The sequence below is a fragment of the Pseudonaja textilis genome, chromosome 7 (genome assembly GCF_049901715.1).
Source record: "Pseudonaja textilis isolate UNSWEBS1 chromosome 7, rPseTex1.2, whole genome shotgun sequence".
NCBI lineage: Eukaryota > Metazoa > Chordata > Lepidosauria > Squamata > Elapidae > Pseudonaja > Pseudonaja textilis.
Genome location: NC_141996.1, coordinates 44,811,265 through 44,838,025, shown reverse-complemented (window position 1 = coordinate 44,838,025; position 26,761 = coordinate 44,811,265). Strand labels below are relative to the sequence as shown.

The 26,761-nt window shown below is 36.4% G+C and overlaps 1 long non-coding RNA gene and 1 pseudogene across 1 annotated transcript; both read left to right on the top strand.

Annotated features, from left to right (window-relative positions):
• Nucleotides 1–409: 409 nt before the first annotated feature.
• LOC148125324 (uncharacterized) lies at nt 410–22,159 on the top strand. Its single transcript, XR_015744425.1, has 3 exons — nt 410–477; nt 836–955; nt 22,016–22,159. It is a non-coding gene; the product is annotated as an uncharacterized LOC148125324 (long non-coding RNA).
• LOC148125325 (uncharacterized) lies at nt 11,031–12,847 on the top strand (annotated as a pseudogene).
• Nucleotides 22,160–26,761: the final 4,602 nt, after the last annotated feature.

The window sequence follows — 26,761 nt, the reverse complement described above, 5'->3', positions numbered from 1 at the left end:
TTGTTGGCCTCCATACACGTACAAATCTTCCCAAGAACCTAGAATGTTGTAATATATCAACATGATATATATGCAGTTCTATTATTGATTGGTGGCACAATCAGCAAAATGTTTAGATTATTATATTATCCACCTAAATTATAAAGATCTAAATAGTTTTCATAATTTTCCAGATGTTTTCTCTTTATATCTTTCTTTACTTTAAATTATTATTGTGATTTGAAATTTTATTATTTAATTAACATTGTTGTATGTATTTTTCTTTCCTTTTGTTAGTTACTATATCATTAGTATTTTTCCCCTTAGTCTAGGAAGCTTAGAGGGGACAGATTATTTGGCGAAGTTGTTGTGGAGAGCTGACATATTATGGTTATTGGGTTTCAGCTGTATATTTACAACCTCAACTATTCTTAGATTGAAAGCAATATGCGATTTCACAACCAGTTCAAAAGACACGCTTTAATTTCTGCTTATCAAGTTAGTAAACTAATTTTCTGGATTGAAGCATTTGTAGTTAGACTTTCTAGACATTGGTACAATTCACTATATTTACGACAAAACAAAGTTGGCATTATTTTGTAATTCTACATTTGTAAGACAATAGAATATTTTCAAACTGTTCATTATATATGCAGTCCAGGAATTTTTCTGTAAATGACGTTCAGTAGCAAAATCAGGTAGATTTTAAATGTCATATCTGTTATTCAGAGAATTAAAAGTAGTTGGAGAAAAATCTATTGACATATCAGTAAAATTATGTTTGAAACCATCTTCTGAAGCTGGATTTTCTAAATACATAGTAAATACAATTTTTTTCTCTGTGTATTCTGAAAAGACATACATTTCAAACCAGGTAAATGTTGAGATCCAGTTGTGGGAGCCAAGAAGAAATGGATGGAGGAAAAGTGGGAGTGAAAAAGCAGAAACATACTTTAACATTAAGAAAATCAAGCTGGTAAGCAAACTATTGGGTAGCCTTAATAGCTTTAGAAAGGTATATTGTATGTTCTATAGATTTTGTTACTATTAATTTTGATGCTCAGAAAGTGGCTGTACTTTGGGAATGTTTTCAGAACTATAGGTTTCCCAGCCTATAGGGATTATACCATTTCACATAAGAATCTTCCTGTCCTGTCTAGTCACCCTAAATTTTCTCTTTTGTCTACAGTTATCAATACTAAAATGGCTGGATGCCATATAATATTTTTAGGATCCACAAAGTGGGGTGGTGGGGTGGTGGTAGTGGTATTTTTTTCCTTTTTTTAAGTCTTCCATCTAAGATGACCAATCGTCCTCCTTTAGGAAGGACAGTCCTTCTTTTGTAAGTTCTGTCCTCTCTCGAAAAATATCCTCCTACATGTCCTCCTTTTTGATATTTGAAAACTAATCTGTAAATCTCCATATTTGATCGATGCCGATCCAATCCGTTGTGTGTGATGTGACGTATTTGTATTTGACATGACGATTCATCAAGGCTCGGTACAGTGTGGCGAGACTTGATTATGAGATGCATGTGCTCCACATAGGAGAATTGTTTTGAGAGAGTGCACCGCACGCAATAGTGCACCATGCGCAAGTGGCTTTGTTTTTTTTCTTCAACTTATTTGTGTCCTCCTCCTCATTGTAAAAAAGTTAGTCACCTTACAAATACTATAAAGACCCATTTTAAAGTGCAAGTGCAAAACTGAGAAAATGATTGTCCCCTTAGCATTATTTACATGCCTTAGGACTTCAGGCATATTAGCTAGACATCTGCAAGACTAGCAGCCTCAGATTTTTTGGAAGAAACAAGTTAGGATGAATTGGCAAAAGGAACTTTTGCTCAACATCATTAGCATAGCATGGCATGATTAAACAGTAAAATATCTATTTTGCAAGTAAATGCTGACATCTTCTGGACACTCAGCAATAGTGTGGCCACTACTGAGTTTGGAAAAAAGTTTTAGAAATCGTTTTTTGTTCACTAGTGAACATTATATAAGCAGTGGATATAACAACCACATGAAATATTCCATATCTTTTATTAAAAAGTCAAGTCATACACATTTTAAAAGAACTTCTTAAAAGGTATATAGATTTTATCATGGAAAATAAAGTTCAGAACTAGATCTTCAGCTCTGAAATGTGTGCCTCTATATTCAATGAAAATTAAAGCAACTATTAAAAACTACAATTAACAAAGATAAATATATCTTGCATATGAAACCAATCCAATTATCTTTTAATTATAGCCTTCCCTGTATATAAAAAAAATGCATATGCAGTTCACCACTAGATGTCCTCCTCATCTTAAAAGAAAAACAAGATTTTTAGGAAAAAATATCAGGTATTTAAAACAATTTCAAAAGTATTTAGGAAAGAAAAAGGTATATAAAACCATTTGAATTTCTTAACAAATTATGAAGTAGATGTTTCTGGTTCATTGAATTAATCTATATTGCCAAACATGCACTGATAGAGTGTTTTTCATAAAAAAAGATTGAATATGATATTAAATTACACAACATACACTGTACAAAGTTAATCTTAGACTTATTCTAGCTTCTTAATTCAAACAACCATTTCTCATAACAGTTAAACTTTATCTTGAGTTACATTTTAACCAGGTAGCATCTTAAAAGACAGTTTAAAAACTATTAATAACTAGAAATGATAAGTAATAAATTTGAACAAATTTATACTAAAAAATTTAGTAATACTTTATTTGTATGCATGTAGATGCATGTGTATAGTATGTATATGTGTAGGTGTACAGATATGCATATACTGTATATTTCTTCCATTCAATTGTATCCTATTCCCAGAACTGCCTACACAGTCCATGCAGTTTTCTTATCATGGTTCTTCAGAAGTGGTTCGTCATTGCCTTCTTCCTAGGGCTGAGAGGAAATGACTGGCTCAAAGTCACCTAACTGGCTATGGGCACTGCTAAAGCAAGATTAGAACTCTTAGTCTCTCCCTATTTAGCCTGATACCTTAACCTGTATGCCAAACTGATCCCCAAAAGGGATTGAGTAATAGCAAACAGGCTGCCAAGCAGTTCCTGTGGTTGCAAGAAGAGCAAAGAAATACTGCCTCTTACTGCCATGAGGTTAGCCTTAGGAGTAACTCTAGCTCAGTACTGATCAGATTTATCCCTCATCTTCCTCTAGTGATGCTCTAGATGTTTCTTGACCCTTTTAAACGTCTTTAATTCCTCCATGAATCATGGAGAATGATGAGAATGATGAGCCAAGAGAGGTTGCATGGGCACGATTCTATCCAAAGCTTCTTATATAATGCATATAAATCTGCAGAAAGGAAGATAGATACAAAAGTTTAGATCATTAGATCAGTAACTAAATACAGAAAGGATTTTATGTTTTCTTAAGACAGTAATAGCAAAGAATTGTTTAATATTGTGATGCACATATCAGTAAATTGTCATATGTTTATCGTTGTTTGCCTATTTGTGGTAAATAATAGAATAGAATAGAATAGAATAGAATAGAATAGAATAGAATAGAATAGAATAGAATAGAATAGAATAGAATTCTTTATTTGCCAGGTGTGATTGGACACACAAGGAATTTGTCTTGGTGTAAATACTCTCAGTATACATAAAAGAAAAGATACATTCATTAAGAATCAAGAATCATAACGTACAACACTTAATGATAGTCATAGGATACTATCAACAATCAAATCATACTAGGAAACAGTCAATATAAATCGTAAGGATACAAGTGACAAAGTTACAGTCCTACAATCACAAGTGGGAGGGGATGGGTGATAAGGAGTGATGAGAAGATTAACAGTAATAGTAGTGCAGACTTTGTAATAGTTGAACAGTGTTGAGGGAATTATTTGTTTAGCAGAGTGATGGCTTTCAAGAAAAAACTGTTCTTGTGTCTAGTTGTTCTGGTGTGCAGTGCTCTATAGCGTTGTTTTGAGGGAAGGAGTTGAAACAGTTTATGTCTGGGATGTGAGAGGTCTGTAAATATTTTCACAGCTCCCTTTTTGACTCGTGCAATATACAGGTTCTCGACTGAAGGCAGGTGGATAGTAATTGTTTTTTCTGCAGTCCTTTTTATCCTCTGAAGTCTGTGTCTGTCCTGTTGGGTTGCAAAACCAAACCTCACAGTTATAGAGGTGCAGATGATAGACTCAATAATTCCTCTGTAGAACTGTATGAGCAGCTTCTTGGGCAGTTTGAGCTTTCTGAGTTGTGCTTTTTTGATGATGTTTTTGATGTTAGGTGTCCATTTTAGGTCTTGTGATATGGTAGAACCTAGAAATTTGAAGGTCTCTACTGTTAATACTGTGTTGTCTGGTATTGTAAGAGGTGGTAGTATGGGAGGATTTCTTCTAAAGTCTACCACCATTTCTACGGTTTTGAGTGTGTTCAGTTCCAGATTGTTCTAGTTACACCATGAGGCAAATTGTATAACCTCCTGTCTGTATGCAGATTCATCGTTGTCTTGAATGAGATCAATCACTGTTGTGTCATTAGCAAACTTCAGTATTTTAACAGATGGATCATTTGAGATGCAGTCATTAGTATATAGCAGAAGAGAAGTGGAGAAAGCACACAGCCTTGGGGGCCCCTGTGCTGATTGTACAGGTATCGAATGTGATTCCGCCTAGCTTCACTTGCTGCTTCCTGTCTGTTAGGAAGCTTATGATCCACTTACAAGTGTGTTCAGGTACCGTTAGTTGGTTTAATTTACTTAGAGGAGTGTCTGGAATGATGGTATTGAATGTTGAACTGAAGACTACAAAGAGAACCCTTGCGTAGGTATTTGGAGATTCAAAGTGTTGTAGGATGTAATGCAGAGCCATGTTAACAGCATCAACTGTCGATGTATTTGCTTGGTATGCAAACTGCATGGGATCTAACAGTGGATCCGTGATGGTTTTCAGGTGGGACAGCACGAGCCTTTCAAAGATCTTCATAACTACAGATGTTAGAGCAGCTGGTCTGTAGTCATTCAGTTCCTTGATGGAGGGCTTCTTTGGCACTGGGATGATGGTAGAGCATTTGAAGAGGGAAGGAACATAGCACTTCTCTAGTTATCTATTGAAGATTTGGGTGAAGATGGGGGTCAATTGGTCAGCACAGACTTTTAAGCAAGAAGGATTTATCTTGTCTGGCCCTGGTGCTTTTCCTGTTTTTTGTCTGTGTAATAGCTGTTGTACTTCTTTTTCTGCGATCACCAGGGGTTGTGAACCCAATGGATTGGGGTCAGTTGGAGGAGGCTTGGCTGTTGTTGGTGTGTTTGAGATGTGGGTTGTGGAAATAGGTGGCTGTAGTTTCTTTTCTTTTCTTTTTTTTAATATAATTTATTAGTTTTTACAATTAAAACCAACCAACAATACATACACTAAGTTTCTTTTCAAACCTGCAGTAAAACATATTCAGGTCATCTGCTAGTTGTTGATTTCCTTCTGCCTGGGAAAGAGGTTTGCTGAAGCCAGTGATGTTTTTAAGAGTTTTCCACATGTTTGCTAGTTCATTTGTTGAGAACTGATTCCTTAACTTTTCAGAGTAGCTTCTTTTTGCTGCTCTGATCTTTCTTGTTAATATGTTTCTGGTTGTATAGCATTCTGTCACCTTTTCTGTAGGCTTCCTCTTTGGAATGACGTAGCTGCTTAAGTTTAGCTGTGAACCAAGGTTTATTGTTACTATATATCTGCAGGTTCCTTGTTGATACGCATAAGTCTTCGCAGAAGCTGACATATGATGTTACAGTATCTGTGAGCCCATCTAGGTCTACAGAGGCATCTTCAAAAACATTCCAATCAGTGCAATCAAGGCAGGCCTGGAGTTTCAGCTTTGCCTCATCCGACCAAGTCTTCACTAATTTAATTGTTGGTTTCATGGTTTAAGTCTTTGTCTGTAGGCAGGTACAAGGTGAATCATGCAGTGGTCAGAGTGTCCCACAGCTGCTCATGGTAAAGACCTGTAAGCATCTTTTATTGTTGTGTAGCAGTGATCTAAAGTATTTTTGCCTCTAGTGGCACAATTTAAATGCTGGAAATATTTTGGGAGCTCTTTTCTTAAATTTGCTTGATTGAAAGGAACCTGGATGTTTGGCTTCAGCTTCCATAATTTGATCAGCAAGAGGTCATAATGCTTTGTTTACAAAGGCTTGTGGAGGAACATACACAGCTATTAGGAGAAATGAGGAGAACTTACGTGGTGAGTAAAATGACTCACAGTTGATATGTAAAGACTCTAAGTTTTCATCACAGAACTTATATATTATAGTTATATCCTGAGACCAGCTGTTGTTGATATATAAACATAATCCTCCACCCTTTGTTTTACCTGATGTCTCTTCAATTCTGTCTGATCTAAATGTCTGAAATCCTGGGGTGTATATGGTGTTGTTCCCATGAATTTGTGGATTAAGCCAGATTTCAATAAAACAAAAAACTGCAGAATTATGAAATCAGAATTCCATCTATTTAAGAGATGAATTTCATCCATCTCGTTAGCAAGTGAGCGTAAATTAGTCAGCAAGATTGAAGGGAGAGGAGTTTTTTCCTCCTTATTCCTTAGTCTGTTTAAAATTCCCACTCGTTTACCTCATCTCCTTTTTCGGTGTTGTCGCTTTCCTCCTTTGTTTGTTGTAATCCATAGCACCGGGAAATTAGTTAGAATCTCCTCCGCATTTGCAAAGACAGGTGGGGGTGAGGAATCAGAAAGCTGCTCCTTAAGGAAACATTGCCTAATTCTTAGCAGATGGTCTCATGAGTATGAAATCCGTAGTGAATTGCAGATAATAATAAGGAATAAAGAAACTATTAGAGAGCATTTCACCATGGCAGCCATCATCAGTGCCATTTTGGCTATTACTTAGGATCAGGTTATAGTATTTGGTTGGCAGATATGTGTATTTTTTTGGAGCTTGGCAAAAGAACTAAATTTTTTGGGAAATATCCAGCCAGGCAAGGAGATCTCAAGTGTAGAATTAGCTTTAAATTGTTGCACAGCCACAAGAGATCCTGGACTGATTGCCTAAACACCATAAAATCTTTTTCATCTTTTCCCAAGAGAAAGGAAGCTGCCTGGGCAGATTAATGTATTATAGGAAGAAATAAAAGAGTTAGCTTGAATTCTATACATGTGGATTGGTTGCTTGAACCTGACAAAATGTTACAACATGGTGGAAAGTGTTGTAGAGCGGCGGAGACACGAGACTGAAGCCAGAGCGAACGTTTTAAGGGCTTTATTCAGTTGAATAAAGGGTTGCCGCGTCTGCCTGGCTAACTCGGCAGATCAGCTGGCGGCAACAGCTGATGCCGTCTGACAGCTCCCTTTTATAGCCGGCTGTCAGACGGCTCAGCCAATGGGAGCGGTCGGCGCTCCCACTTGAACGACAGACCTGGTTGGGGAGTCCAACCAGTCCTATAGACACAACAGGAAAAATTACAGAGTCATTTTGCCAGTGACAGAATCAAAGATGGCTGGAACACCTTTTAACACTTTTAACAAAATCTGCATATCCCAGATCACAGGTTCATAAAAATGAAAAGTACAGTTTAAATATCTGGGCAACCAAGCACAATATGATTTGCTTACGAAACATACTACAAGCAGTCCCTAACATACAACCATAAAAGAACCTGCCCACTACAGTTATAAGTAGTCATGGTTATAAAATGGGTCAGTCACTTGACCAAACTGCTTTTATTACATTTTTTTGTGGTGGTCATTAGGCAATGTTTGTAAAATGAGCATGGTAATTATTCAATGAATGCTATGGTGATTCAGTGAATGCTACAGTGCCACAGTCATTAGACAAACACTAAAGTAATTACCTAAACACCACAGTCATGAAGCAAACTAATAATTCTATCTGGGCATGGTTTTGCCAAAAACCAGAAGTAACTGCAAAGTCTCTAAAAACCACAGTCATGACCATGGGATGCTGTGAACAGTGATAAATGTGGCTGTGTTGCAGAGTATCCAAAGTGCAGTCACATGACCCTGTGGGAGAGGCTGACTGTCAGAACTTTGGATCTGGGTCATGAGCTCCCTTTTTCAGGTAGGTTGAGGACTACCTTTATACAAATGCAACGTTCTTTAGCTTGGTACTAATCAAATATAATGAAACTATATCTCCTGGCCAACATGCTGACCTGAAGTTCCAGGAACTGTAGTCACAATAAATCTTAAAGATTCCAGTTTGGGGCAGGCTTCACTAATAGTTCATTCAAATTGTGCTATTTCAGAGTACAGAAGGATTTCTTGTTTAGATGCATGTCAGTGTATCATTCTGAAGTAGCATACAAAATATTTATCTAAGGAACAGAACACTCTATCTGTACTTGGATAGCACAGAACAGGAACTGCAAGCCAAAGGACACAATCGTATTTCTTGACTAATAGAATTGGAAGCTTATATGTCCATGCCATATGTTTTCGTGCTATCAGTTTTAGATTTGGATTCAGCTCTTTAAAAGACCACGTATTAGTTGTCATGCTTGCCCAAGGGAAGGAAGGGGTATGCATTTCAAAATTTAGTGCTCCTGGCTTTGCTCAAAGCAATGTGAATGTAAGCAGAGCCTTTGCACTTGCCATTCCACACTAACTTTAGTATATTTGTGCCTTATCCAGCAATTTGAGAAGCCAAATAAATAAATAAATCAGGTCTTGTATAGTGAAAAGATTCTAAGATGGTTTATTTCAGAGGTAAAACTAGTACTAAAGAGGAGTTGCAGAGAAAACTTGCTTTTTAGTGTTTGATTGAAAAAGAATAAATTTCTTCACCAGATATGCAAAATACTATCAGAATCAAGATTCAGTAGAACCTCTGGTCATGACCATATTTTGTTTCATAACTTTGGCAATTTCTTTGTCTTCTAATGTTTCATCTTCAGGAATTTCCGGGTCAGGGGTCATATTTGATCACCACCCAAGTATGCAAAAATTCAAAAATTTTGTGAATTTGGGGGTTGGAACCCAATTGGTTGTGGTCAGAAGTATTTGCGACCAGAGCTTCTACTGTAGTTTGAAGAGAGTTGTGAATTAGATCCATAAGTGTTTGAAAGATATGGCAGGCATTTAACAAATCTATCTTTTAACTAGTTTATAGTTTAACTCTAATTTCATGTATGTTCACCTTTTATGAATGTACAGCGAGAACTTCAATTGAGACAGTGCAGCTTCAGAATTATGATTATTTTCTGGGAGCCCATCATGCTTCACAAATGCTACACAATTAAGTGCAGCTCCTGCCAACTCCCTTCAGTTTATTTTCCATTTCCACTGCACTCGTGCCTTGGCTCATAAACTGATTCTCCCTTTGCTTTATTAATTCTCTTTAGTTTTCATTTTTATTTATTTTTTAATCTTATTTCAACCTTTCTCTTTTTCAGAACTGCTTAGAATTTTTTGTCAGGACATTTTATCCTCCAGTTTCAAGCATTTGGCTTTTAGCTAAATGATTCTAAGGCTCCCATTTTGGAAATGCCAACAATGCAAGAGCGAATATTTGCCCTTGTATAGCCACATACTTTGTCTTTTTTGCCTTTGCGAAGGTCATGCACTAAAGCCCTGGGAGGCAGTCACTAAGCAGTCTCAACACAGTGGTTTATTATTCCTATTTAAGATTTAATCTTCAATTTAATTCATTTTTGGGGACTGGTAAAAACTTAATAGTTCAAATCCTAACCAAAAACCTAAGAGTTGTTAAGGTAACATTTGAGTATGCAGGCAATTCTGAGTAAACTGGTGCTTTGCAAAGTCAGAATGTTCAGGTGTGATAAGTTTACATTTTCCATGTATCTAGGCAACCCTTTGGGTATTGCTCAAAGGGCTCCTATTACTATTGGTACAATGACTTGTTTCTTTCTCCACAATCGCTCAACTTCGGTTTGCAGATTGCAGTATTTTGTTATTTTTTTCTAATTGTTTCTCTTCAATTGATGCCTCACCTGGTATTAGATTTATATCTACCTTTCCTTTAGCTATTGACTGTGTATAGGCTTCTTTTTCCAGTTAGAAACTTGATGTTCAATTGTTTCCTTTTGATATTCTGCTTTCAATTTCTCTCTTTTTCAAGCATTTTCTCTTGTTACCTTCTTCAATAGGGAGTCTCTTGCTTTTTTATGCAGCCATTTAAGCAGTGTTTTTCCTCTTTCACAATTTGTTTGATCTGTAAGAATCCTCTCCCACCCAGAGATCTAGGCAAATACAATTGATCAATATCACTATTTTGAGTGCAGAGCATGGTGCATAGTCATTAGTTTTCTTGTCTTCCGATCCAAGTTATCAAGTTCTAGCTGAGTCCAATCAATTATTCCAGCTGAATATTGTATTACTGGCACTGCCCAGCTGGTTTATTAATATTATTAATATTATTAATATTATTAATATTATTAACTGGGGATTCAAGCAGATGCAAGCAACTTGAAGAATTTGCAGGAAAAAGGCTGAAGAACAGCAAGATCAAGAAACATCTGATAAAAAAAATACGGGCTCAGCACAAGAAAAATTGACAAAGGATTGGAAATTGTGAAGCAGCAGATAACAGCAACAGCAAGAAAAATTGGAAGATAGGAAGCCAGAGTCATGTAGTACAAACAAAATCAGTTGTTTCAATCAGACCAAAGGTGGTTCTATCAGAGTCTGAATCAGACGGGGGATACGAAAATTGAAAAACCCGAGAAAACAGAAACTACTCAGTTTTGGAAAGACATGTGGGAGACTGAGAAATGTTACAATGAAAATGCTGGGTGGATCAGAGACTTTGAGATGAAATTCTCCAAGAACAAAGTGGACCAACTGGAAATAACTACAGAAATGATAAGCAACAGAGTTGTTCAAGAACTGGACATCACCTGGCAATGATCAACTGCATGGCTTTTGGCTCAAATACCTGACCAGCCTGCATGGAAAAATGGCTGAACAATTCAATGAAATGCTGCAGACAGGAAACATCAGTGAATGGTTAACAGCTGGGAAAACCTACTTGATACAGAAGGATCCAGCAAAAGGGGCAACACCTGCAAATTACAGGCCAATAATGTTTCTGCCAACCATGTTCAAGCTGCTGACCGGCATCTTAGCTGACAGATCCAGGACTACCTAAAAACAAATAACATCTTGCCAGTAGAGCAGAAAGGAAACAAACGAGGAAGCAGAGGCACAAAAGATAAGCTCCTGATCAACAAGATGATTCTAGAGAACTGCAAAAGTGAAAAACAAATCTGCATACAACTTGGATTGACTACAAGAAAGCATTTGATTCACTACCGCACAGCTGGATCATCAAGTGCCTGTTTGCCATCAAATATGAAAGTGCATTGGTACTTTCACTGCAAATGCGATGAAGCACTGAAAAGCAGAACTGTTTATTGGAAGTGAAAGCTACAGACTGGTCAACATCAAAAGAGGGATTTTCCAGGGTGATTCTTTGTCACCTCTGCTGTTCATCATTGCCATGACCCCCCTGTCAACAATTTTACAGAAAACTAAGCTGGGTTATCAAACTGCTAAAAATTCACAGAAAATCTCTCATCTGCTGTACATGGATGATCTGAAGTTATATGGAAAAACAGAAAGTGAAATCCAGTCACTGACCAATACAGTTCAAATTGAACAAACCATCAAGTGCCACCAACCCAAAGCCTACAAATACCTGGGCATACTGCAGCTGGACAATATCAAGCGTAGGCAAGTGAAAAATGTGGTTAGCAAAGAATACACACAAAAGTTCAGAACACTTCTAAAAAGCAAACTGAATGGCAGTAACACCATCAAGGCTATAAATACCTGAGCCATACCCATCATCAGATATACTGCTGGGATTGTAAACTGGACACAGGCAGAGCTGGACAGCCTGGATAGGAAAACAAGAAAACTGATGACCATACACTATGCGCTGCACCTTTGTAGTGACATTGACAGGCTATATTTGCCCAGAAAAGCAGGTGGCAGAGGACTTTTGCAAGTGAAGCAGACAGTCAAAGAAGAAAAGCATGCTCTGGTAGATTATGTGAATGACAGTGTTGAACCAGCTTTGATGGAGGTCAACAAGAGGAAGCTGCTTAAAGTGCAGCAAACCAAGAATCAATTTAGGAAAACAGTGATGCAAACTTGGGCTGACAGCTGGTGTAACAAAGCACTGCATGGACAGTTCCTTGAAAAGATCCAAGGAAAAGTAGATAAGGAAAAGACCTGGTTATAGCTGACCAACGGAACACTGAAGAAAGAAACAGAAGGCCTGATTCTTTAAGCCCAAGAACAAGCCATCAGAACGAATGTAATCAAAGCCAGAATAGAAAAATCTGCTGATGACCCCAAATGCAGACTCTGCAAAGAAGTGGATGAAACCATCAATCACATACTGAGCTGTTGCAAGACAATCACTCAGACTGACTACAAACAATACAGTCGCTCAGATGGTCCAGTGGAACTTGTGTCACAACTACCATCTGCCTGTAGCAAAGAAGTGGTAGGATCATAAGCCTGAAAAAGTGGTCGAAAATGAGCATGCAAAACTAATGTGGGACTTCTGAATATAGACTGACAAAGTTTTGGAATACAATACTCCAGATATCACAATTGTGGGGAATAAAAAAGTGTGGATCGTCAATATTGCCATACCTGGTGACAGCAGAATTGATGAGAAACAACTTGAAAAAGTCACCAGATATCAGGATTTGAGAATCGAACTGCAGAGACTCTGGCATAAACCAGTGCAGGTGGTTTCAATGGTACTCGGCACACTGGGTGCTGTGCCTAAAGACCTAGGCAAGCACTTAAAAACAATTGGCGCTGACAATTGGTCAGCTGCAGAAGGCCACCTTATTGGGATCTGCTCGCATAATCCGCAGATACATCAAGCAGTCCTAAACACTTTGGAAGTGTTCGACTAGTGATTTGTGATACGAAACCCAGCATAGTTATCTCATTTGCTGTGTATACTGTCATTTTTGTGTATAATAATCACACAGTCAGCCAGATGTTTAGACTGGGCTTGGCATTTTTGTCTACTTTTTGAGTCCTTACCAAAGACCTGGGATAGGCAAATCAGGATGTTTGATGGTGTTACAGATATCACTGCAGGATGTAAGCTGTTCCAAGTAAAGCTACCTTCTGCAATTGACTGATGGCAAATTTGTCAATGCCTATGGTATTCAAGTGGTGCTCCAGTTGTTTTAGGACTGCACCCAAGGTGCCTATTACTTTTGGTACTACCCTTGCTTGCCTCTACCAAAGTCATTCTATTTCTATTTGTAGGTATTATTATTGTTGTTGTTGTTGTCGTCATCATCATCATAATCATCGTCATCATCATCATCTTCTCTTTTATTCATTAAACATAAAACTTCATCAACTGAACATTTAAAAATGTATCACAAATGTCATTGCCTGGCTCTGATGGTTGATACGGTTTGCTGCCAGCATCCTAGGTATTAACCACGTATCTTCTTAGAATGTATGTTGTTCTGAGTAGCACAGTCTTTTGCAGCTCCATTGGAGCTCCAGCAGGAAGCTGCAACTTCTTGATGTATTTTGCAAAATTCTTGGACATGGTACCAAGTGCCCTGATGACAATGGGTATCACTGTTATATGTTTCATCCATAATCACATAGTTTCGATGGCCAGGTTGCAATATTTTGTGATTTTTTTCCCTAGTTCTTTTTCTTCGATTCTGGCGTCTCCTGGTACAGCAATATCAATAAATTGTACACTTCGGCCTTCAACAACCATAATATTTGGCATGTTGTGTTCCAAATGGTGATCTGTCTGTATTCGACAGTCTCAGAAGATCTTCACCTTATTTTCGATAACTTTTTCCACTTTATGTTCCCATGACTTTTTGGATACAAGTAAGTCATATTTTTTACATAATGACCAGTGGATTAATTTAGCAATTCTGTCATGTCTAGCTTTGTGATCAGTTTGCACAATTTTGCTGCACTCACATATTAAATGTGAAACAGTTTCAACTTCGTTGTTGCAAAGTTGGCAGTTTGCATTGTCAGTGGATTTTTGTATCTTCGCTTTCATGGCATTAGTCTGTAGAGCTTTCTTTCTTGGTTCCTTTCTTAAGCCATGCCCATGTCAAGTTGTTATCACATTTTCCTTCAATGTTTTTCAAGTGCTATCTGTGCAAAGCTTTGGTTTTCCATCCATTTAATCTGTCATCCAGCTGTTATTATATTATCTCTTTTATTAATTAAACATGAAACATTTAAAATGTATCACAAATACCAGTGATTGATGCTAATGGTTGATACAGATTGCTGTCAGCATCCTAGGTATCAACCAAATATCTTCTTAAAAAATACAATGTTCCGAGTAGCACAGTTTTTTGTAGTTCCGCTGGTGTTACTGCAGGAAGCTGCTATTTCTTATTTTGTAAAATTCTTGAAAATGGTACCAAGTGCCCAATGATAATGGGTATGTATATTTATATGATAATGGGTTATTTATTATTATTATTATTATTAGTAGTAGTAGTAGTAGTAGTAGTAGTAGTAGTAGTAGTAGTAGTAATCATTGCACAGTCAGCCAGATGTTCAGACTGGGCTTGGCATTTTTGTTTATCTATTAAGTCCTTACCAAGGACCTGGGATAGGCAAATCTGGATGTTTGATGGTGTTACAGATATCATCGCAGGATGGAAGCTGTTCTAAGTAAAGCCATCTTCTACAATTGACTGATGGCAAATTTGTCAATGCCTTTGGTGTTCAAGTGGTGCTCCAGTTGTTTTGGGATTTCATCCAAGGTGCCTATTACTATTAGTAGTATCCTTGCTTTCCTTTGCCACAGTTGTTCTATTTCTATTTGTAGGTCTTTGCGTTTTGTTAGCTTCTCCAATTTTTACTCTACTATTCTGCTCTCTTCAGGCACTGCCATATCCACTATCCAGATGTTTGTCTTTCTTATCGACAACTGTTAAGTCGGGTGTTATGTGGTAGGTGCCTATCTGTCTGAATTCTGAAGTCCCAGAGCAATTTAACTTCTTCATTTTCTAATTTAACTTCTTCATTTTCTATTTGTTGTTGTTGTTGTTAATCATCGCACAGTCAGCCAGATGTTCAGGCTGGGCTTGGCATTTTTGTCTATTGATCGAGTCTTTACCAAGGATCTGGGATAGACAGATCTGGAAGTTTGATGGTGTTACGGATGAAGATGATGATGAGGATGATGATTATTCTTTTATTCATTAAACATGAAACTCAGTTAACTGAACATTTAAAAATGTATCACAAATATCATTGACTGGCACTGATAGTTGATAAAGGTTGCTGCCAACATCCTAAATATCAACCAGGTATCTTCTTAAAATGTACGATGTTCCAAGTGGTGCAGTTTTTTGTAATTCCGCTGGTGTTATTGCAAGAAGCTACAATTTCTTGATGTATTTTGTAAAATTCTTGGATATGGTACCAAGTGACCAATGACAATGGGTATCACTGTTAATAATAATGTAGTTATTGTTGCTGAAGTTGTTGTTGTTAGTTAAGCTCTTTCTGGGAGGTTAAGATGGCAGATTTTTAAATGATTGTAACCTACTTTCTACCCACCCACCCACCCCTTCCTTAGGCTTCCTACTATAAGTAAAAAGCATCTGATGATTTTCTAATTTCTTCAAGAAAATGATCAAATTGTCCCTTACCAGGAAAGAATTGTCAAGTCTGTGCTTCACCATTATCAATATTAAGGAAACTAGCCATTAAATGTTCATATACATCTAAGGTTGCCTGATTCTCACCAGGGCAAAATAAAAGACAAAAACCCTCCCAGTTCTTGCTTCGGCTCCAAGTTCCGCTCCATAGTGCTCTTAGATTTTTCTTCTAGTATTCTTGGTTTGAATGCACAACCATATATGGTTTGGAATAGAAATAAATGTCCAACAAAACAGAGATATTTTTTGTTCCTAAGATTTGGGTAAGCATTGTTTTTTCATTACTGAGCATGACTGTGCTAGGGCTCATTTTCCAGTAAAAATATTGTCATTTCAAACCTACTTTCACACATACCTTGAATAGATGCTCTCACTCATTATCACATCTATTAGTAGACATGTCAAACAAGGAGGTGGCAATGAGATAAGACCTAAAATAATCTTGTTAAAACAAGAATGTGATAAAACTCATTATAAGACAATGCATTAAAAGAAGAGAAATGATTGCTAGAAATTGCTCCTGAAAATTCTCTCTTTAGTATGAAATTAGATTTGTTTCTTTAATCAGTTTATATATCCACCTACTTGACATGTGACTCAGGCTGACAATTAAAACAGAATATAAAAATAAAATATCATAATGCAGGAAAACTTAATGGACATTATGCCAGAAGCAATTCCACAATCAAGAACAGTAAATCCAGATAGCTAAAAGCTTGGAGAAACAGCGCTACTCAAAATATAAAGACAAACAGGCAGAGTCAGGTGATCCAAATATCATGGGAATCCTATAGAACAATAGACAGCAACAGAGAAGGTACTTCTCCTGGATCTTTCCACATGACACTGCAGAGTGATGGAACCCACGGCATGTGAATATGTCCAGTATCATTAAATGGCTAAAGAAAATATGAAGTAGATGGCTCTCCAAATCTTCAATCATTTTGTCATGCTTTAAACGGGGTAATCAGGGGGTAATCTTGAATTGCCTACATAAGTTCATTGGTGCTGCTCACAAAGTAATGACGTTACACAGCCATTTTACCATTCTACCTATTGTGGCCATAACTACCTTCACTGGATTCTGAATCAGCAGTAGCTTCTGAGTTGTCCTCTTGGGCATGTAGTGCTCATGTAGCACTTCATGTAGTGCTCAATGCAGTAATCCCAATACTAGGTGACTAAACCAGGCATGGGCTTGGTCAGTGTGTGATGCATCTGGCCCATGGGCCAGGAATTTGAAAGCCCTGCCCTAAAAGAAAAGGTTGGAAGCATTAGTAATGATCCAACTATCAGTGATGGTTTTTTGAGGAGGTGAACTGTTTCTTAAGTGCAAGTGAAACCACTCCCTCCTTTAATAATGAATTTAAGATCACCCGGACCCAATCACATTTCATTTCCTGGAAGCCATAATCAATCAGGATATACATTATCCTAATAAACAGGTGTTCATTCTCACAGTTCCAACACTTCGTCTGGATCAACAGGGTCAAGGTAAAACTTTATCCAGATAACTAGACCAGACCATGCTTCATTCAATTCAAAGGGACATAAAGACCTGGATTCCAACTCAAAGCAAATAAAAGGGATTTTATCCAACAGATGCCCTGGAAACTTCTGCACAACTGGTCCTTCAAAAGACCCTCTGACCCATCCTTCCCTAAAGAGAAATAAGGTTTCCTTAAGCAGGATAACAAAATAACAATCCATAAATAAAGTAACAGCACAAAAATGCTTACGTTATAGTGTACTGTTTAGTCTTTGCCTTGCTTCAGTGTTTTTAATTCATAACGAGAATTTATGAATAATGAGATGAGAACAGTCTTATTACAGACCAACCTGACATTAAGCAGCCTGAGTCCAAAGCCACTAAGTATCCAATGATAATAATTGTGGTTGAATCCAATGAGCTAGAAGACAAAATCAAGACAAGCTATAGATACTTTCCCTGAGATCGATGTCCCCCAATTCCTGCCATCTCTCCCTTTACACATTCCCACCAAGAGGTTGTTCCCTGCTCCTTACCCTTTCACCAAGTCAACTGCTCAAAAGAAATTAGATCCAGAGATCCCATACAACTGGCATCAATGACTTCTAGACCAGATTTACATTTCAGTAGAAGTCTATTAAAGAAAGTGAGGTGTGGGATGCTAAGGAAAAGAAAGAAAAAGGATCAGAAAGCGATATGGACTTAATAATAAAGATTTGATTGATTGATTGATTATTTGATTTGTCAATTGCTTACAAGATACAGGTATAAGAATAAACATAGTTTTGAATACATAAGATGGATACTTATAAGAAAAATAAAAAGAAACAATAGGACAGGGATGGTAGGCAGGATTGGTGCACTTATGCAGGCCTCTTAGGAAAGGGATGAGGTCAATAGTAGACAGTCTAAGGTTAAAGTTTTTGGCATTTGGGGAAGAAACCACAGGGTCAGGTAGAGTATTCCAAACATTGACCACTCTGTTTCTGAAGTCATATTTTCTGCAATCAAGTTTGGTGTGGTTAACCTTGAGTTTGTATCTATTGTGTGCTCTTGTGTAGTTATGACTGAAGCTGAAGTATTCATTTGCAGGTAGGACATTGCAATGTATGATTTTATATACTATATTTAGATTGGACTGAAGGCTGTGTAGTTCTAGATTTTCTAGGTCTAGAGTTTCAAGTCTGGTGGCATAAGGTATTCTGCAATGAGTAGAGGAGCGGAGAACTCTTCTTCTGAAATATTTCTGGACTTTCTCAATTGTGTTTATATCAGATACATGATATGGGTTCCAGACTGATGAGCTGTATTCAAGTATAGGTCTAGCAAATGTTTTGTATGCTCTAGTTAGTGGTGTGATATTACCAGATAAGAAGCTACATAGGATTAGATTAACAACTCTTAATGCCTTTTTGGCTATGTAGTTACAGTGGGCTCTAGCACTTAGATCATTAGAGATGAGTACTCCAAGATTCTTGACAGAGTTTGGATCAACAAAGTCTTGACTATTCAGCTTGTATTTTATTTTCTAAATTTTTTTTTGCCAATATGTAATATGTCTCAACATTTACTTGTTGAGATTTGAAGTTGCTATTTGTTTGATCATTCTGATACATAGTCAAGGTCTTTTTGAAGGGTAGCAGTATTGTCTGTGGTGTTGAATAGCTCTACATCATCAGCAAAGAGAATGCAGTTGCTCTTAATATGATCACAGAGGTCATTTATGCAGAATATGAAGAGAGTAGGTCCTAAAACACCACTGTTGACAGGTACAGAATTTGATAGGACTCTCCCAATTTTGACCATTTTTGTCTGTTTGACAGGAATGCTTCTATCCAGTTATGTAGGTGTCCAGAGATACCATAAGATTTTAGTTTTAGTAGTAATTTGTCGTGTACCACTGAATCAAAGGCTTTACAGAAGTCTGTGTAGATTGCGTCTATTTTTTTGCCCTGATTGAGTTGTGTAGTCCATATGTTTTTGCAGTGTAAGAGTTGCAGATTACAGGATAGTTTTTTTTCTGAAACCAAATTGTTTATTAGAGAGTAGGTTGTTTGTCTCTAAGTGGAGGATAATGGATTGGTTAATAATTGATTCCATGACTTTACAGGTGATGCAGCGTAAGGAGATTGGTCTGTAATTTTCAACTAGACTGTGGTCTCCCTTTTTGAAGATGGGGATGACCGTGGTTTGTGACCATAGTTTTGGCAAGCAGCTGGTCCTGAAAGATTTTTCAAAGATTATGCCTAGAGGTTCAGCTGTGGCAGTGGATAGCTTTTTTAAGAACTAGGCACATATTCCACCTGGTCCGATAGATAGGGATGGTTTTAGATTGCGCAGTGCTTTTCCAATAATGTCTTCTGTAAAATCGGTATGTATTAGATCATTGTAGTTGTCTGTGGTTCGAATAGGAAGTACTGGGCTTGATCCATTGCTGTTTACAAATACTGAGCCAAAGAATGTGTTAAAGAGGTTTGCTTTGATGGCGTCGTCATTGCAGTCTTTGCCATTAGGTCCTTTCAGGGGTGGGATGGACCTTGAGTCTTTTAGTTTGTTGTTTACAAAATTGTAAAAAGTACGGGTGGAATTTGTGCGTAGATGGTTTTCCTCTTGTTTAATGTGATAGTGCATTCAGTTTTTATCTGGTGGCATAGATTTTTGTATCAGCTTTTGAAGTTAGCAACGTGACCAGATTTATTTTTTCACCAAAGTGATCGCTTTTTGGATTGAAGCCTCGTTATTGTTATGGGTAATCTGTTTTTCCTGGTTTTGGGAGTTGTTATTGGTACATATAGTTTGATGACTCTTTTGATTTCTAGTTAGAATATGTTGCCATGGTATTGCATCCAGTGAATAGAAATTTCCAATCAAGGGATGAGAGATTGTTGATTATAAGAACATAGTTGCCTTTTTTGAAGCTATAATTGGGGTTTTTGCCATTGTAATGATTTTTGGGTGGACGTATGTTGAGACAAAAGTAAATCATGTTGTGGTCACTGTTGGAAAAGGGTTCTTTAATTTGTATTCCATAAATTGAATTCAAACTATTGCAGAAGATGAGATCAAGGCAGCTGTTAAGCCTAGTATTGTTGATTACTAGTTGTTCCAGTCCCAGATTTGTTACAGCATTGTAGAAGGTTGCATGTATGGGTTCAGTTGTACATTCGTTTAGTGAATATGAGGTAAATTGAAGTCACCAAGGAAAATAAGAGTGTGGGGAGGACGCTGCCATGTTAGTAGTATATTTAGCTTGTTTACATGTTCGATGTCATAATCAGGTGCTCTGTAACATAGTAAGAACCAATATGTGATATTTAAGATCAGTTCACAGATAATGGTCTCAGGAAGAGCAAGCCCTTAGGTAACTTGGTTGTTTTTTTAGATGTAGGGTCCTTCTAATTACCAATTGGATAAGTCACAAAGAACACTAAGGCAAACTCCCCATGCAGGATGAGGAAATGTCATCAGCATTTCAAAAAACCTTATAGAGAAAAATAAACTGTATGTACAAAAAATGTAAAATTTAATTATATAAGGCATAAACTTAATTTAAATAAAAAAGACACAGGTACGCTGTGCTTCTGCTTGTCTATTGTAACCATTGCAATTCTGACATTTGCTCTACAGGAAAGGTCAAGCAATTATGCTGAAGGAACTTTTTTCTTCATCTGCTAACCTCCTCTACTCATTGGGCACAGAATTGCTATTGCATAAACCCTTAACTTGGAGATTTTTAAAGCAGAGACTGTTGAACTTCAGATATCAACTTCTACTAGCATTAGTCACTCTGCAGTGGACTTCTGGGAATAGGTCTTACACCTCTGTAACAAATGTTTATCGCATAGATGGCTTTGCCAAATGATATTTTAAACTTTCGGCAGTTTGTTTTAAGGCAATGTTTTTGATAAAGATAGATATTAAATCTAACCTAATTCTGAGAGTTTTGTGAATGATTGATCCTTATCAGGATACACATAACTGTTACTCTTTTGTGCTGCACATCTTTTGAATCCATTTAAGTTAGGGATGCTCACACTTCTCAGGCAGACAAAGGAGCCCAGTAGGAAGGGTTCTTTACTTTTTTAAAGCTTTCTGCAGGATATAAGGAGAAGTATGGAAAATCAAAGAGACTGCAAATTGCTCACAAGATAATTTTGCTGTGAATAAGAAGACCTGCTCTGCTTGGCCACCTTACAACTAAATAAATGCAAGAACACTGCAGTCCACAAAGACTCTCTGTTCTTTTTTGAAATGCATTTTGAAACAAATTATCTTTTCCCTAATTGAATGAGATCTTCTTTGGGAAAAGATAAGAAATTTTGTTATTCTTGTTGTTGCATAGCAATTTTTTTTTAAAAAAAAGCCAAATGATTATCTTTTTTCTCAAGTACATTTTGCAAATTATAAAATGATAATGTTCAATTAATTAATGTTATATCATTAACTCAGACATACTGATTCCACTGTCTCCCTTCAAAATAAGCATATTTTTGCAGACTACAGAAATTGTATAGTACATACTGGTATAAGAAAAAGAAAATGAATCATAAATACACATAATTTATATAAATAGTATTCATTGTACCTCTCCATAACTTTCCTATCCTTGCTTTCAATTTGTCCATAAACCATTCCATGCATTGTCCTTTATTCTGTAAAACTCTTCACTTCTCTCCTTTTGAGGACGTAATTAATGTAAACATCATTATTTTCTCAGTCTATTGCTTTTTTGACCTATTCACTCTTTCTTAATATACTTTGTGTTATTATTGTACCTAATTATTTTCTTTTGAATGCTTCATTATGTAATGGATGAAACTGGAAAAATAAAATTAAAATGATTATACAAAGAAATACTATTTTAGTAATGTCATTATAATATTTTTGTTGTAGCCCCGACTCCCGAGCCTATGCTGTCAGAGGAAGAGGACCTGGAACTGGCAATGCCTTCCTCCCCAGGACTTTCCTCCCTGGCAATGCCTTCCTCCCTAGGACCTTCCTCCCTGCCGATGCCTTCCTCCCTGGTAATGCCTCAGGTTCCATCAGACAACCGAGAGAAACAGCTTGAGATGAATCAGGAGGAAGGCATGTCATAGCAGCCCCTGACAGGGAATGAAGAGGAGGAGTCTTGGCTCGACCCCAAGCAGCGTCATAGGGAGAAACGTGAGCAGTAATATAGGAGGCGTGGGAGAGTCAGAGAGTGAGCCGAGTCACTGAGCCACACCCCACAGGGATAAAAGTGGGTGTGCTTTCTCCTTAAACTTTGTATGGGACAAAGTTTAACTTACTTTAGACTTTATTTGTGACTATGTTGGAAGAACGATTGTTTTGTGGACTGCCTTGTGCTTTGTGAAGTAAAAAAAACCATTTCCCTCTGTGCGAGTAAGACTTCAATTTACAATTACTTCCAGCTCGGACTTGGAAGGCAGGATGTAGTGGGATGCCAAGAATGTTATCAGTTACAGAGGATTTGCTCTGCGAAGTTCGAGCCAGCTTGCCTGTCTGTGTTTGTGTGTGTGTATAATCCCTTACCTTTTGGAGGAAAGGGAAGGGGAGACAGAACAATTTTAAATAAAGTTTCCCCTCTCTACTAATTGATAACACAGTAAACAACAATTTTATGTAGAAAACACAACTTATATAAGCAAAATCAGAAACATTTATGAAACATTTTTAAAAAAATCATAGCAATTGAAATATGCAATATTTGCCATTCAAAGAAAGCAAATGTTAGTCAGACACCATGGAAGTATATAATCTACTCTATTTTTTTAGCATGTCTAATGACAATTTCTTTGAATTTATCTACATAGATTAGCTTTCAAATTAAACCTGAATGTCACTCAATTATGTATTATACTTTTGCAGGGAATAGTTGAATTCTTAAAATCAGTATATGTATATAACATATTTAGACAACTAGATGAAATAAAATAAAAAATGCTGCATTCTATCACACGTATTGTTCCAATTCAATAAAAACAATCCCAAACTAAAATAATTTTTTTCTTAACATAAATAATAGAATAGGATAGCAGGAATGGAATGGAACTTGTGGATTTCAATGATCTGAAAATAATAGAAGAACTCTGGGTTCATACCCTACATCAAGAAGTAGCTCCATTAGAAATCTCATGGATTTCAGCAAGGTGATAATGTCCCATTTGATCCCATAGATCAAATGATATTCTATCTTTCACATTTGTCTAATCCAATCAGATTTAAATATAAAGGATTACAGGAGAGAAACTAAAGGCTTTGGAGTCATGCATCCGTTTTTCACAGCTGCATAGCAGATGGAACAGACACACAGGATGTCTACTTTTCCTTTATTTTTTTAACAAATCAACTGGTATGTTGACACTTGACAATTGCTAGCACTGATGATGTTACCTAGTTTGGGTAATGAAATGTCTGCAAGAAGCCAGTTCAGAGAGCATCAAAAACCCCTCAATTGCAAGATTAACAGATGCATCCCAGAAAAGAAATCCATATTTACTCATGAATAAATATTATTAAGGAGAAAAGAGAATGCCTGCTCTTCTGCACATATATAGAAAGACCCTTTATACTACTGTCTAGCTAAGTAGACTTTTGGATTATTTTAAATCCAACCCTTTACAAAGGGATAACTTGGCAAAAGAAAATGGGGAAGCTGAATGCTGAGGTGGCAGAGAAAGACAGAGAGCCAAGATACTGTTCTAACCTCAGATTCTATATTCAAACTTCCAGAAAACCAGAAAGCAAGCAAAGATAAAACTGAATCAGAAAGGAACTTCAGATTCCAGGAACTGTTACTGGACCAGGCAGAGATAAATGTCTAGTTAACATGGCCCTAAGATTATTCTTAGGTTCTCTGTATATTTAAGGTTAAATTTTGGTCTTTGTGTGTGCTGAATCTAGCATGATTTATGCAAATTAAACAGAGTGCTTTCACAATGGAGAAAACCAGCATCATCTCAAGGGTTTCTTTATAAACATATATTATTTTGTATATTTTCCAAGGAAATCCTTCTAAAAATTGTTCTGATTTGGAGCAATTCTATAGGTTTACATCATTGCTAATTATTTCTTTATCTTCTAGTGAATCTACCTAAATTTTAAAAATTAAAAAAGGGGGAGGGTTAGGCATACTTTTATTTCCCATTTTCCTCACAAGAAAGACTGTGGGCTATGAAAATCATAGCTCTCTCATACAAAAACATTAAGTGGGAGGACACCAAAAGTATTTCTCAATAAAATTGCTGATGGCAGTTATAAATTGGCAAAACCATGGATGAAAGCAGGCCAGGGTATTTGAAAACCAATGATCTTTGGAGAAAGGAGAACTGAACCTTCTCATCTTTCACCTTTTACCTTTTCCTAATGGTTAGCCACTCAGAATATTAAATTATTCTGCTCTTTGCCTATGGTAAACATTTTTAAATGAATTGACATTGACATCGATATTATATATAACTGCTTCACGTGTGCCTATTCTGTATCAGAAATAAAATTGTATTTAAGGCTAGTTACCAATTTATATTCTGTAAAGATGAAAACATTATTATCTCATGCAAAAGTCTATACAATTCTGCCTAAGTGCATTGGGCTTAAAACACATTATTAAGCAGCTAGAAATAAAAAGATAACATCCATTTCATACTATCTTGCACAAAATGTTAATGAGGATACAGGATATCTAATACGGCCAAAAAATCTTTGCTTGGTCTAAAAAAAAAAAAAGCTAGGGAAATATTTCTAGTACCAGGAATTCTAATTTCATATTTGGCTTTAATGCCAAACCATGATTTGAGTTAATATTGGCTTTAAGATTATGCTGAACCCTTTATAATCACTTGCACAGTTCTAAAATGTTTATTGTTAAGCTGGCACAGACCTCGTTGATATCTATAGTAGCAAGCCAAGAAGCTTTTTTTTTCCAGATTGGATAAATCTATTACTAGTAACTCTGATCCAAATCATTTAAAAGAAATGTTTAGAGATTAGGGAAGAGATTCAGGAGATTTTCAGCAAATAGTATCAAATAAGAATTTAGCAATGAAGAAATGAAAAGCCAGAGGCCCAGTGGTCTGGATACGTATAACAAAATTTAGCATGTAGGAGAACTTGTGTTAAAAATAAATGTTATGCAGTACACGCATTTGCTAAATACTTTATTGCTACTTTTCTTAGACCCTTCTTGATCAGCACATCAATATTAAATTATTCTACAATAATAAAAGAACTTTATCATTTATTGAACTTTTGTCTGGCCTGCTTGAAAATGATAATTTCAACAGTTTCAAACTATACTACTTCTCTTTCCACAGTAAAACATGATTTATTATAAATCAGGATTCACCAAAAAGGTCAGTGTTGACCCTCAAGGGTTGATGTAACTCTCCAAGGAGTCAGTAAATATCTGGTGGTTAACAGACTGAATTTGGAAGAGTGTGGTGACTTACAACTACATTTCACTATCAATCTCCAACAAATATCAGTGCTCAGAGGTATCCTTCCTATTAATGATACCGAAAGTTTGAGTAAACAAAGGGGATGTTAAATCTTACACGTTTCCTATTTTAAATATTACCTGAAGGGTCTTTGATGCTTTCTAAGCTTTCTTGCAGACATTTCCTTACCCAAACTAAGTAACCTTATCAGTGCAGTAAATGTTATCTATTTTTATGAAGTTTTCATTATTATCTTATTATGTAATTATAAGAAAGTGATATTTATTTAATTATTTATATATAATAAATGTTTCAAAGTTGATAAGCAATTTGACACTTCATGAAGTAATTGATGAGATGAAGAGTTTGGAGACCCCTGCTATAAATAAAAGAGAGCCATTTTTTTTTCTGCCTGGACTGAATAAGGCAAAGATTAACAATTTACTCTACACTGATAGGCATACAACAGAATTGTAAGAGTTGAAGGGAATATTATAGATTACTTTACACAGCTTGTTTCAGGCTGCAAAAGATGTCTCTCTAATCCCTGTTTGAAGACCTCTGTCAAGGATAATCCACTTCCACGTTTTTTCTAATGTTTCATCAAAATATCTGATTTTTCTTTCTAAACAATTAATGTACAATATTTTGAATGATATCCCTACCACTATTTGAAATGCATTAATGTACTCCTCCATCTTTCCTTTATTCTCAAATGTCTACTGCTATTCTATGCTACTAGTCATTTTCAATGTTTTTGCTGAACTTATTCAGTTTCTTAAACCTCATGTCCAGCACCATCTATATAGTACTACTTATTTATTGAACTTGTGTGATACCTTTCTATCAAAAATGGCATTCAAGCAAGTAGACAATAAAATAACAATTACATTGATTAATTAAAAGCAGAAGTTTAAAAGAAAATTAAAATGTAATTTTAAACAATTAAAAATACAGATAGCATCAGCTAAAAATTAATTTGAACAGCCAAATCAGCTCTTGCCTTCAAGAGCTTGCATTAATAAAAATGTCTTTACTTATTGACAGAACATAATGGCCACTGGTGAATATTGTCTTTATAATTATTTATTGAAAAGCTATGTATGGTCACCTGTTTTAAATAGCCCTGGTGAAGTGATCACCTAAAACCTTAGGTCCTGCATTCATTTTAGCACAGTTTAGAGACTTAGAATAAAGATAAATA